General features: G+C 39.9%; 1 protein-coding gene across 6 annotated transcripts in view; it reads right to left on the reverse strand.

Annotated features, from left to right (window-relative positions):
* Nucleotides 1–11,369: 11,369 nt before the first annotated feature.
* LOC139390163 (calcium/calmodulin-dependent protein kinase type II subunit beta-like) overlaps nucleotides 11,370–13,376 on the reverse strand; it is a 217,611-nt gene continuing 215,604 nt past the window's right edge. For all 6 annotated transcript variants that reach the window (XM_071137381.1, XM_071137376.1, XM_071137379.1 and 3 more), the window contains one exon: nucleotides 11,370–12,928. The gene's annotated coding sequence lies outside the window, so the exon portion shown is untranslated. The remainder of the gene's footprint in view (nucleotides 12,929–13,376) is intronic.

The following is a 13,376-nucleotide window of genomic DNA, read 5'->3' on the forward strand; positions in this document are numbered from 1 at the left end:
GGCTATTTATGTGGCTAACCAGCTACTGTAGCTCACAAAAAATGTATATTTTGTTCACGATTATCGCTTCATTAGTTTGCTTTTTGTTTTTGAAATGGATGAAAAAGAGGAGGTATTGCACGGACTTGAAAAGACCATGGCAAAACAGCTCTCATCACTGCTACCGCAGCTACCCAAGCGAATCTAAGAAATTAAAATGCGCTAGGTTAGCGAGCTATTCTTCTTTTGTGATATCATAGCGGTCCGCAAACAATCGTTTAAGGTGCATGTCGCCACCTACTGTGCTGGAATGTACGATCAATCAGGATCTTCCCAATTCTGTACTTCCATGAAAATTAAATTGAAACATAATAAATCCTTACTAACTTCTACTACACCCAAAACCCCTTCCCCAACCCCATAAAACTGTACATATGTCATGCTGTAACACTCCACCCTTAGGATTGTTCAGCATGTCAACAACCATTTCAACAGTAACGTCCCGCAGTGATTGGGAGTCCCGTAGGGCGGTGCACAATTGGCCCAGTATTGGCCTGGGTAGGCTGTCATTGTAAATAAGAATTTGTTGTTAACTGACTTGCCTAGTTAAATAAGTAAAAAATGTACCCCAAATATGTCTTTTGCCTTCTCCACAATAACCTTTAATCTGACATTTCTGCTTTCCACAACCCGAAACGTATTGATAACCTTACCAATAAAAGCTATGAAGTCAACTTTATTCATTATCAAAGTGACCTTTGACACCACACATCCATGAGCGCAAAATTTCTGAACAGACCCTGAAACCATTCCCTGACCATCAGCAACACCAGCCCTGACATTAGATCCACTTACTAACGGATCAGCCATGGAAGCTCCATCACTGTAGTTGTAATCTGTAATCTCTTTTACAGCCTCTGCATACGATACAAGACCTTTAAACAGGTCAACATTCACAAGGCCGCGGGGCCAGACTGATTACCCAGGACGTGTGCTGACCGACTGACAGGTGTCGTCACTGACATTTTTTTTACATTTCCCTGATTGAGTCTGTAATACCAACATGTTTCAAGCAGACCACCATAGTCCCTGTGCCCAAGAACACTAAGGTAACCTGCCTAAATGACTACAGACCCGTAGCACTCACGTCTGTAGCCATGAAGTGCTTTGAATGCCTAATAATGGCTCACATTAACACCATTATCCATTATATTATAGACCCACTCCAATTCGCCTACCGCTCAAACAGATCCACAGGTCATGCAATCTCTATTGCACTCCACACTGCCCTTTCCCACCTGGACAAAAATAACACCTATGTGAGAATGCTGTTCATTGATTACAGCTCAGCGTTCAACACCATAGTGCCCTCAAAGCTCATCACTAAGCTAAGGACCCTGGACTAAACACCTTCCTCTGCAACTGGATCCTGGACTTCCTGACGGGCCGCCCCCAGGTGGTGAGGGTAGGTAGTCAGTGGTGCATGCTCAGTCCCCTACTGTACCCCCTGTTCACTCATGACTGCATGGCCAGGCACGACTCCAACACCATCATTAAATTTGCAGACGACAACAGTGATAGGCCTGATCACCGACAACGACGAGACAGCCTATAGGGAGGAGGTCAGAGACCTGGCCGGGTGGTGCCAGAATAACAACCTATCCCTCAACGTAATCAAGACAAAGGAGATGATTGTGGACTACAGTGATTAACTGAGCTAAATGACTATCGCCCCATAGCACTTACTTCCTTCATCATGAAGTGCTTTGAGAGACTAGTCAAGGATCATATCACCTCCACCCTACCTGACACCATAGACCCACTCCAATTTGCTTACCGCCCCAATAGGTCCACAGACGATGCAATCGCAATCACACTGCCCTAACCCATCTGGACAAGAGGAATAACTATGCAAGAATGCTGTTCATCAACTACAGCTCAGCATTTAACACCATAGTACCCTCCAAACTCGTCATTAAGCTCGAGACCCTGGGTCTCAACCCCTCCCTGTGCAACGAGGTCCTGAACTGGCCGCCCCCAGGTGGTGAGGGTAGGAAACAACATCTCCACCTCGCTGATCCTTAACACTGGGGCCCCAAAATGGTGCGTTCTCAGCCCTCTCCTGTACTCCCTGTTCACCCATGACTGCATGGCCATGCACGCCTCCAACTCAATCATCAAGTTTGCAGACGACACTACAGTGTACCAACAACGACGAGACGGCCTACAGGGAGGAGGTGCGGGCCCACGGAGTGTGGTGTCAGGAAAATTCACTCTGAAGAGGAGACCCCAGAGGATCAGAGTACAGCTGGACTACGACAGGGGAGAGGTGTCCTTCTACGATCCCAAAGACATGACACACATCTATACTGTCAGAGATACTCTACCCATACTTTTTTATTGGAAAGGTTGGTGATGCTGACAACACTGGTATACAGATCTGCCAATCAGAAGTGTCTCTTACAGTGAAGTCATTCCAGTGAGAGAATCAGAGTGATGTCGTTAGGTTGTGACTCATCTATACCCAGAGATTCAGAGTGATGTTGTTAGGTTGTGACTCATCTATACCCAGAGAATCAGCTTGATGTCGTTAGGTTGTGACTCATCTATACCCAGAGAATCAGAGTGATGTTGTTAGGTTGTGACTCATCTATACCCAGAGAATCAGCGTGATGTCGTTAGGTTGTGACTCATCTATACCCAGAGATTCAGAGTGATGTTGTTAGGTTGTGACTCATCTATACCCAGAGAATCAGAGTGATGTCGTTAGGTTGTGACTCATCTATACCCAGAGATTCAGAGTGATGTCGTTAGGTTGTGACTCATCTATACCCAGAGAATCAGAGTGATGTCGTTAGGTTGTGACTCATCTATACCCAGAGAATCAGAGTGATGTTGTTAGGTTGTGACTCATCTATACCCAGAGAATCAGCGTGATGTCGTTAGGTTGTGACTCATCTATACCCAGAGATTCAGAGTGATGTTGTTAGGTTGTGACTCATCTATACCCAGAGAATCAGAGTGATGTCGTTAGGTTGTGACTCATCTATACCCAGAGATTCAGAGTGATGTCGTTAGGTTGTGACTCATCTATACCCAGAGATTCAGAGTGATGTCGTTAGGTTGTGACTCATCTATACCCAGAGATTTAGAGTGATGTCGTTAGGTTGTGACTCATCTATACCCAGAGATTTAGAGTGATGTCGTTAGGTTGTGACTCAGCTGTCATGCTGTGTTTAATTGTACCGCTGGGTTTCTGTCATCTGACTGTTTTCTATGGGGATTCATGCAGTGATAAAGGTCTGTTTAATAATTTTACTGAATTAAGAGGTCACAAGTCAATTATAAATGTTGTTAAAGTTTAACTATCAGACTGTAATATAATACAGTGTGTGTGTTTATAGTCAGATTATGTCATGTGTATCTGAGGAAGGAGCTGTGAGATCTGTGTTTATCTCTCCTGTCCTGGGCATATGATTTTCTCTCAATCACTTTTGTTTGTTATTTGAATGACCTTTCTGTTGAGGACATTTTATATAATCCTCTGATTATACATTATCAGCTGTTAAGATATTGTTTATTATATTGGTTTTTATCTATTGAATCAATACATGGGTAGCCTACTCTGTATTTCCTATGCTAATCACTATCAAATGTGACCTGTTGTCACGTTCTGACCTTTGTTTTAGTATGGTCAGGGCGTGAGTTGGGGTGGGCAGTCTATGTTTGTTTTTCTATGTTTGGTTTCTGTGTTCGGCCTGGTATGGTTCTCAATCAGAGGCAGGTGTCGTTAGTTGTCTCTGATTGAGAATCATACTTAGGTAGCCCGTTTCCACCTGTGTTTTCGTGGGTGTTTGTCTTCCGTGTCAGTGTTTGTCGCCACACGGGACTGTTTCGTTGATGCACGTTATTTGGTTCTGTTCTAGTGTTCTGTTGTTTTTATTAAACATGATGGACACTTACCACGCTGCGTTTTGGTCCGATCCTTGCTACTCTTCCTCAGACGAAGAGTAGGAAATCCGTTACACCTGTTCTGATTTGAAATGCATTCAGTAAACATGAATCATTTACTATAACATCAAACTACAGTATGTAGTGTAATGTATGAGTCTAACATATATGCTGTTAGCCCAGTTACAATGTGATATGTAAAAAAAATAACTTTACATTTTATATGTCAATATTATTTGTTAATCTCTGTTTCAGATTAACCTGATTTGAATGAAACACATTTTTCCTCTCGTCAATAATAGGAGGACGTCTCTGATCAATAAAGATTAAGAATCAAAGAGAAAGAGAAGTGTAACTTTATTTAAATTCTCATTTTATTGGTAACACCTTAACACATTTCCTTAAGTTAGAGAAACACGGGTAGCATGTTGAAGTACGGATCAATAACCAGAAGAATTAGAGAAATCTAGGATAAATATATTCTACAGAAGAAACCCAAACTGATACAAAGAGAACAAGTCAGGGAAAATATGTAGAATCAACTGTAGATAAATGATTGAATAAGGTTTTTAAACAGAGAGACGAGGAAAATAGTTAAATAAATACTACAGAGATACACTAACTCAGTGTTGTCAGTGGAGGTGGTCTAGTCACTGGACGGATGGAGTGGGGAGGGGGGTAGAGGAGTTTCATAAAGACCACAACACTTCCTCTCTACCTCTGCAGTCCATACTAACACATATTTATATTACATCATATTTATCAACTGATTAGTACACTGGAAGAAGCTTGAAGTCGCTTAAAAAGTTGGACATCAAAATGCAGTGAAAACACATTTCCAATTCCACTAACATAATCACCTACTGATGTAGAATGTGCACTTTGTATTTAGAAGTATGAACGTTTCTAGTGTGTTCTTCCCTCTGAAGTCTATTGGAGCTGATTGCTCACAGTTTGCTTAAAGGGTAGTTACTTCAGCAGCCACAGTGATTTACAACCTGAGACTAATCTGACCCCAGATCAGCTAGTTGTGCTTCATTACACGTGAGAGTGACCTCTAGTGGCTTAACAATGGAACATTCTTTATGCCTCCTGGTGAAAAAGTATGGAGTACTGTTCGTCTCTAAATAGGTTGAATCATAACTTCCACTCAAATTTTCACTTAGTCTCCCACTGACATCAATGCATGATGCACTTTCTCCTCTGTAGAAAAGTAAGCCATATTTAACATTCAGACCCATATAAAAGCATGCTATAGAATCTTCATTACATGTTCATCATCACCATCACCTTCACCATCATCTTAATCGTCATCATCTTCATCATCACTGCCATCATCATCATCATCATCATCATCACCATCATTATAGCCTTATCATATTCATCTATCTTTGATATCTATCAACTCGAGACAATAGTTGTATGGTTTTTAAAACCTAAGATGAATAGATAGAGGTTTAGTATTCCAACATTCAGTAGAAAATTAGAAAGAGAAGAAGAGAAAGGACAAACACCTAAACTAGTGTCGTCATGCAAAGAAACGCCAGCTAAGATACTAGTTAATAGTGGTTGTGTAATACTGTATACTCCCCCCTAAGATACTAGTTAATAGTGGTTGTGTAATACTGTATACTCCCCCCTAAGATACTAGTTAATAGTGGTTGTGTAATACTGTATACTTCTCCCTAAGATACTAGTTAATAGTGGTTCTGTAATACTGTATACTCCCCCCTAAGATACTAGTTAATAGTGGTTCTGTAATACTGTATACTTCTCCCTAAGATACTAGTTAATAGTGGTTCTGTAATACTGTATACTCCCCCCTAAGATACTAGTTAATAGTGGTTGTGTAATACTGTATACTCCCCCCTAAGATACTAGTTAATAGTGGTTCTGTAATACTGTATACTCCCCCCAAGATACTAGTCAATAGTGGTTCTGTAATACTGTATACTTCTCCCTAAGATACTAGTTAATAGTGGTTGTGTAATACTGTATACTCCTCCCTAAGATACTAGTTAATAGTGGTTGTGTAATACTGTATACTCCCCCCTAAGATACTAGTTAAAAGTGGTTCTGTAATACTGTATACTTCTCCCTAAGATACTAGTTAATAGTGGTTGTGTAATACTGTATACTCCCCCCTGAGATACTAGTTAATAGTGGTTCTGTAATACTGTATACTTCTCCCTAAGATACTAGTTAATAGTGGTTGTGTAATACTGTATACTCCCCCCTAAGATACTAGTTAATAGTGGTTCTGTAATATTGTATACTTCTCCCTAAGATACTAGTTAATAGTGGTTGTGTAATATTGTATACTCCCCCCTAAGATACTAGTTAATAGTGGTTGTGTAATACTGTATACTTCTCCCTAAGATACTAGTTAATAGTGGTTGTGTAATACTGTATACTCCCCCCTAAGATACTAGTTAATAGTGGTTGTGTAATACTGTATACTCCCCCCTAAGATACTAGTTGAAAGTGGTTGTGTAATACTGTATACTCCTCCCTTAGATACTAGTTAATAGTGGTTCTGTAATACTGTATTCTTCTCCCTAAGATACTAGTTAATAGTGGTTGTGTAATACTGTATACTCCCCCCTAAGATACTAGTTAATAGTGGTTGTGTAATACTGTATACTTCTCCCTAAGATACTAGTTAATAGTGGTTGTGTAATACTGTATACTTCTCCCTAAGATACTAGTTAATAGTGGTTCTGTAATACTGTATACTCCCCCCTAAGATACTAGTTAATAGTGGTTGTGTAATACTGTATACTCCCCCCTAAGATACTAGTTAAAAGTGGTTGTGTAATACTGTATACTTCTCCCTAAGATACTAGTTAATAGTGGTTGTGTAATACTGTATACTCCCCCCTAAGATACTAGTTAAAAGTGGTTGTGTAATACTGTATACTCCCCCCTAAGATACTAGTTAATAGTGGTTGTGTAATACTGTATACTCCCCCCTAAGATACTAGTTAATAGTGGTTCTGTAATACTGTATACTTCTCCCTAAGATACTAGTTAATAGTGGTTCTGTAATACTGTATACTTCTCCCTAAGATACTAGTTAATAGTGGTTGTGTAATACTGTATACTCCCCCCTAAGATACTAGTTAATAGTGGTTGTGTAATACTGTAAACTTCTCCCTAAGATACTAGTTAATAGTGGTTCTGTAATACTGTATACTCCCCCCTAAGATACTAGTTAATAGTGGTTGTGTAATACTGTATACTCCCCCCTAAGATACTAGTTAATAGTGGTTGTGTAATACTGTATACTCCCCCCTAAGATACTAGTTAAAAGTGGTTGTGTCATACTGTATACTTCTCCCTAAGATACTAGTTAAAAGTGGTTGTGTAATACTGTATACTTCTCCCTAAGATACTAGTTAATAGTGGTTGTGTAATACTGTATACTCCCCCCTAAGATACTAGTTAAAAGTGGTTGTGTAATACTGTATACTCCCCCCTAAGATACTAGTTAATAGTGGTTGTGTAATACTGTATACTCCCCCCTAAGATACTAGTTAATAGTGGTTCTGTAATACTGTATACTTCTCCCTAAGATACTAGTTAATAGTGGTTCTGTAATACTGTATACTTCTCCCTAAGATACTAGTTAATAGTGGTTCTGTAATACTGTATACTCCCCCCTAAGATACTAGTTAAAAGTGGTTGTGTAATACTGTATACTCCTCCCTAAGATACTAGTTAATAGTGGTTCTGTAATACTGTATACTTCTCCCTAAGATACTAGTTAATAGTGGTTCTGTAATACTGTATACTTCTCCCTAAGATACTAGTTAATAGTGGTTGTGTAATATTGTATACTCCCCCCTAAGATACTAGTTAATAGTGGTTGTGTAATACTGTATACTTCTCCCTAAGATACTAGTTAATAGTGGTTGTGTAATACTGTATACTCCCCCCTAAGATACTAGTTAATAGTGGTTCTGTAATACTGTATACTCCCCCCTAAGATACTAGTTGAAAGTGGTTGTGTAATACTGTATACTCCTCCCTTAGATACTAGTTAATAGTGGTTCTGTAATACTGTATTCTTCTCCCTAAGATACTAGTTAATAGTGGTTGTGTAATACTGTATACTCCCCCCTAAGATACTAGTTAATAGTGGTTGTGTAATACTGTATACTTCTCCCTAAGATACTAGTTAATAGTGGTTGTGTAATACTGTATACTTCTCCCTAAGATACTAGTTAATAGTGGTTCTGTAATACTGTATACTCCCCCCTAAGATACTAGTTAATAGTGGTTGTGTAATACTGTATACTCCCCCCTAAGATACTAGTTAAAAGTGGTTGTGTAATACTGTATACTTCTCCCTAAGATACTAGTTAATAGTGGTTGTGTAATACTGTATACTCCCCCCTAAGATACTAGTTAAAAGTGGTTGTGTAATACTGTATACTCCCCCCTAAGATACTAGTTAATAGTGGTTGTGTAATACTGTATACTCCCCCCTAAGATACTAGTTAATAGTGGTTCTGTAATACTGTATACTTCTCCCTAAGATACTAGTTAATAGTGGTTCTGTAATACTGTATACTTCTCCCTAAGATACTAGTTAATAGTGGTTGTGTAATACTGTATACTCCCCCCTAAGATACTAGTTAATAGTGGTTGTGTAATACTGTAAACTTCTCCCTAAGATACTAGTTAATAGTGGTTCTGTAATACTGTATACTCCCCCCTAAGATACTAGTTAATAGTGGTTGTGTAATACTGTATACTCCCCCCTAAGATACTAGTTAATAGTGGTTGTGTAATACTGTATACTCCCCCCTAAGATACTAGTTAAAAGTGGTTGTGTCATACTGTATACTTCTCCCTAAGATACTAGTTAAAAGTGGTTGTGTAATACTGTATACTTCTCCCTAAGATACTAGTTAATAGTGGTTGTGTAATACTGTATACTCCCCCCTAAGATACTAGTTAAAAGTGGTTGTGTAATACTGTATACTCCCCCCTAAGATACTAGTTAATAGTGGTTGTGTAATACTGTATACTCCCCCCTAAGATACTAGTTAATAGTGGTTCTGTAATACTGTATACTTCTCCCTAAGATACTAGTTAATAGTGGTTCTGTAATACTGTATACTTCTCCCTAAGATACTAGTTAATAGTGGTTCTGTAATACTGTATACTCCCCCCTAAGATACTAGTTAAAAGTGGTTGTGTAATACTGTATACTCCTCCCTAAGATACTAGTTAATAGTGGTTCTGTAATACTGTATACTTCTCCCTAAGATACTAGTTAATAGTGGTTCTGTAATACTGTATACTTCTCCCTAAGATACTAGTTAATAGTGGTTGTGTAATACTGTATACTCCCCCCTAAGATACTAGTTAATAGTGGTTGTGTAATACTGTATACTTCTCCCTAAGATACTAGTTAATAGTGGTTGTGTAATACTGTATACTTCTCCCTAAGATACTAGTTAATAGTGGTTCTGTAATACTGTATACTCCCCCCTAAGATACTAGTTAATAGTGGTTGTGTAATACTGTATACTCCCCCCTAAGATACTAGTTAATAGTGGTTGTGTAATACTGTATACTCCCCCCTAAGATACTAGTTAATAGTGGTTCTGTAATACTGTATACTTCTCCCTAAGATACTAGTTAATAGTGGTTCTGTAATACTGTATACTTCTCCCTAAGATACTAGTTAATAGTGGTTCTGTAATACTGTATACTCCCCCCTAAGATACTAGTTAAAAGTGGTTGTGTAATACTGTATACTCCTCCCTAAGATACTAGTTAATAGTGGTTCTGTAATACTGTATACTTCTCCCTAAGATACTAGTTAATAGTGGTTCTGTAATACTGTATACTTCTCCCTAAGATACTAGTTAATAGTGGTTGTGTAATACTGTATACTCCCCCCTAAGATACTAGTTAATAGTGGTTGTGTAATACTGTATACTTCTCCCTAAGATACTAGTTAATAGTGGTTGTGTAATACTGTATACTTCTCCCTAAGATACTAGTTAATAGTGGTTCTGTAATACTGTATACTCCCCCCTAAGATACTAGTTAATAGTGGTTGTGTAATACTGTATACTCCCCCCTAAGATACTAGTTAATAGTGGTTGTGTAATACTGTATACTCCCCCCTAAGATACTAGTTAATAGTGGTTGTGTAATACTGTATACTCCCCCCTAAGATACTAGTTAATAGTGGTTGTGTAATACTGTATACTACCCCTTTTTAAATATGCTTCTTCTTTTTATATAGATTTTCAGTGCTAGTAAACACACAAAGAAGAACACAACAGCACCTTTGTACATACTGCTTTCTCTTGTTCTTCCTGGAGGGGGGAGGAGAAGGGGTCGCGTGTTTGGTTAGCTCGATCACTCAGGAACACTTCTCAGGACATATATACAATGAAGCCTTCTTCTTTCAACTAGGGAACCTCCACTAAAACCATAAATCAACAGAGAGTAATCAAACGTGAACCTGAGGGAGAAACTAAGTAAATGCACTTTAAACTATCCAACAAAATAAATAAATAAATATAAACCTGAGGACTAACCAACCGGGTGACCGTCTGACTGTCCAATGGCTTCGCTAAAAAATTGCCTGCCCAAAAGCGACAAGACACTTAAGGCAGCCAATCACAGGCAGGTATAACGACTAGGGTGGGACGGCGTCAGGAGAAAACCTCACACCTATTCGTTAAAGAGAAATAGTCCTGTGGCGATGTCTCTTCAGAGAGCGACACATCCTCACTGCTAAAGTACATGTGTGTATGAAGCTATCTATCGTGTATAAATCCATCTGTCCATATCTGTTGGCCTTGGCACAAACACGGTGATTAGTAGTAACAGAAGTCAATAACACTAGATAGTAACAAGTCAATGAGGATGATATTACAAATGTGAAAATATAATATACATAAAAAGATAATTAAATGATAAGAAAAATAAGTCCTTGACTGAAGGCAGAGGACTGAAAGAACCGCTGAAATAAAGCCTTCCTCTCCTAACTTGCCTCTCTCTCATCTGGAACACCAACAACAGGGGCTCTCCCTCATACACACACTCCTCTGCATACCCTGTCAGACCTCAGTCACAACTCTCCACTCTAAAATGAGCAGCAACTACAGAGACCACAGGACAGAGAGTCAAGGTGTATACAAAATAAACACACGCATTCATCCATGTGATCTCATGGCTAAAACACCTTCCACCTGCAGATCGCAGAGGCCCACATCTCTCCAGTCCACACATACATACAATAGTCATCCAACAGCCTGCCTGTTACCTCTCCTCTCCACATATTAAACAGGCATCAGTGAGGACAGCCCTGGGCACGGCTCCCTGCAGGACCTCAGTAGTGATGCAGTTTCCACTCTTGACACCTCGTCAAACACACCCCTCACAAAAAAAAGTTGATTTCTTGAACATGATCTTGGGCTGAGTATAATATAATAGATAACATACAAGAAGCTTAAACAAAAACTGCCAATATAATTTTGTCACCTAATAGCCACAATAAAAAACAGCCAAATATCGAAAAACATCATGCTTCCTTAAAAGATAGTTTCTCTATCTAGAAACTCTAGAAACCACTATCATTAAGAATTAGAATTATACAAATGATTTACTTAAATTGTGTAATAGTAGTAATAATAATGATAACAATGATTATAATAGATTTTTACTTAACTTAACTAATATCATGTATTTCCTGTGTTACACAACACAGGTTTAGATGGGAAGAGGAAGAGGGGACATCATGAGACAAAAGAGGAAGAATCAAACGCAAACCGAGGATGAGAAAACACCCCAATACTCCCCTAACACATACACCCTCAATACACTCCCTGCCCAAATCGTAATACTGGGCGTTAGTGTGGCGAGGGGAGAGTTGGAGAGGTTGGGTTTGGGGGAGGGCTGACAGTGAGTTGACTGTGGGTTGACCGTGAGTTAACAGTGGGTTGGGGTTGCGGTGAGAAGAGGGTTGCTGTTGTTGGATGGATGGTTGGTTGGTTGGTTGTTGAGATGGTGTTGTCAGTGGGTACAGTGGGTTGGGGTTGTTGGATGATTGGTTGGTTGGTTGTTGAGATGGTGTTGACAGTGTGTACAGTGGGTTGGGGTTGTTGGAAGGTTGGATGGTTGGTTGGTTGTTGAGATGGTGTTGTCAGTGGGTACAGTGGGTTGGGGTTGTTGGATGGTTGGTTGGTTGATTGGTTGTTGAGATGGTGTTGTCAGTGGGTACAGTGGGTTGGGGTTGTTGGATGGATGGTTGGTTGGTTGGTTGTTGAGATGGTGTTGTCAGTGGGTACAGTGGGTTGGGGTTGCGGTGAGAAGAGGGTTGCTGTTGTTGGATGGATGGTTGGATGGTTGGTTGGTTGTTGAGGTGGTGTTGTCAGTGGGTACAGTGGGTTGCTGTTGTTGGATGGATGGTTGGATGGTTGGTTGGTTGTTGAGATGGTGTTGTCAGTGGGTACAGTGAGTTGCTGTTGTTGGATGGATGGTTGGATGGTTGGTTGGTTGTTGAGATGGTGTTGTCAGTGGGTACAGTGGGTTGGGGTTGTTGGTTGGTTGGTTGGTTGTTGAGATGGTGTTGTCAGTGGGTACAGTGGGTTGGGGTTGTTGGTTGGTTGGTTGGTTGTTGAGATGGTGTTGTCAGTGGGTACAGTGGGTTGCTGTTGTTGGATGGATGGATGGATGGTTGGTTGGTTGGTTGTTGAGATGGTGTTGTCAGTGGGTACAGTGGGTTGGGGTTGTTAGTTGGTTGGTTGGTTGGTTGTTGAGATGGTGTTGTCAGTGGGTACAGTGGCAGACGGCGACAGACAAGGGGGCGGTAGTTGTAGAGAAGAGATGCATGCTGGGTATCCGGTGTGCGAGAGGTCTGGTGCTGCAGGATTAGAGCCACCCAACACTGGACATGTTCTCCGCCTCCCTCCCTCCCTCTCTCCAGCAGAGCACTCTTGTCAGACATGGCTTTGGCATTCTCCTCCTGAAATACAGGACAAGACACTATTTAACAGGCATTTGAATACTTTCTGAAACAAGCTGTAAAGGGCGAGGGGGACTCAATACACTTTCAAATGACTAAAACCGCATTGAAACTGTGTACAAATGATACCGGACCTACATTCATACAGATTATTGACTGTGTCCAGTTCACTAATAATCACTACATTCATACAGATTATTGACTGTGTCCAGTTCACTAATAATCACTACATTCATACAGTTTATTGACTGTGTCCAGCTCACTAATAATCACTACATTCATACAGTTTATTGACTGTGTCCAGTTCACTAATAATCACTACATTCATACAGTTTATTGACTGGGTCCAGTTCACTAATAATCACTACATTCATACAGATTATTGACTGTGTCCAGTTCACTAATAATCACTACATTCATACAGTTTATTGACTGGGTCCAGCTCACT

This window comes from Oncorhynchus clarkii, chromosome 30 (assembly GCF_045791955.1).
Source record: "Oncorhynchus clarkii lewisi isolate Uvic-CL-2024 chromosome 30, UVic_Ocla_1.0, whole genome shotgun sequence".
Lineage (NCBI taxonomy): Eukaryota > Metazoa > Chordata > Actinopteri > Salmoniformes > Salmonidae > Oncorhynchus > Oncorhynchus clarkii.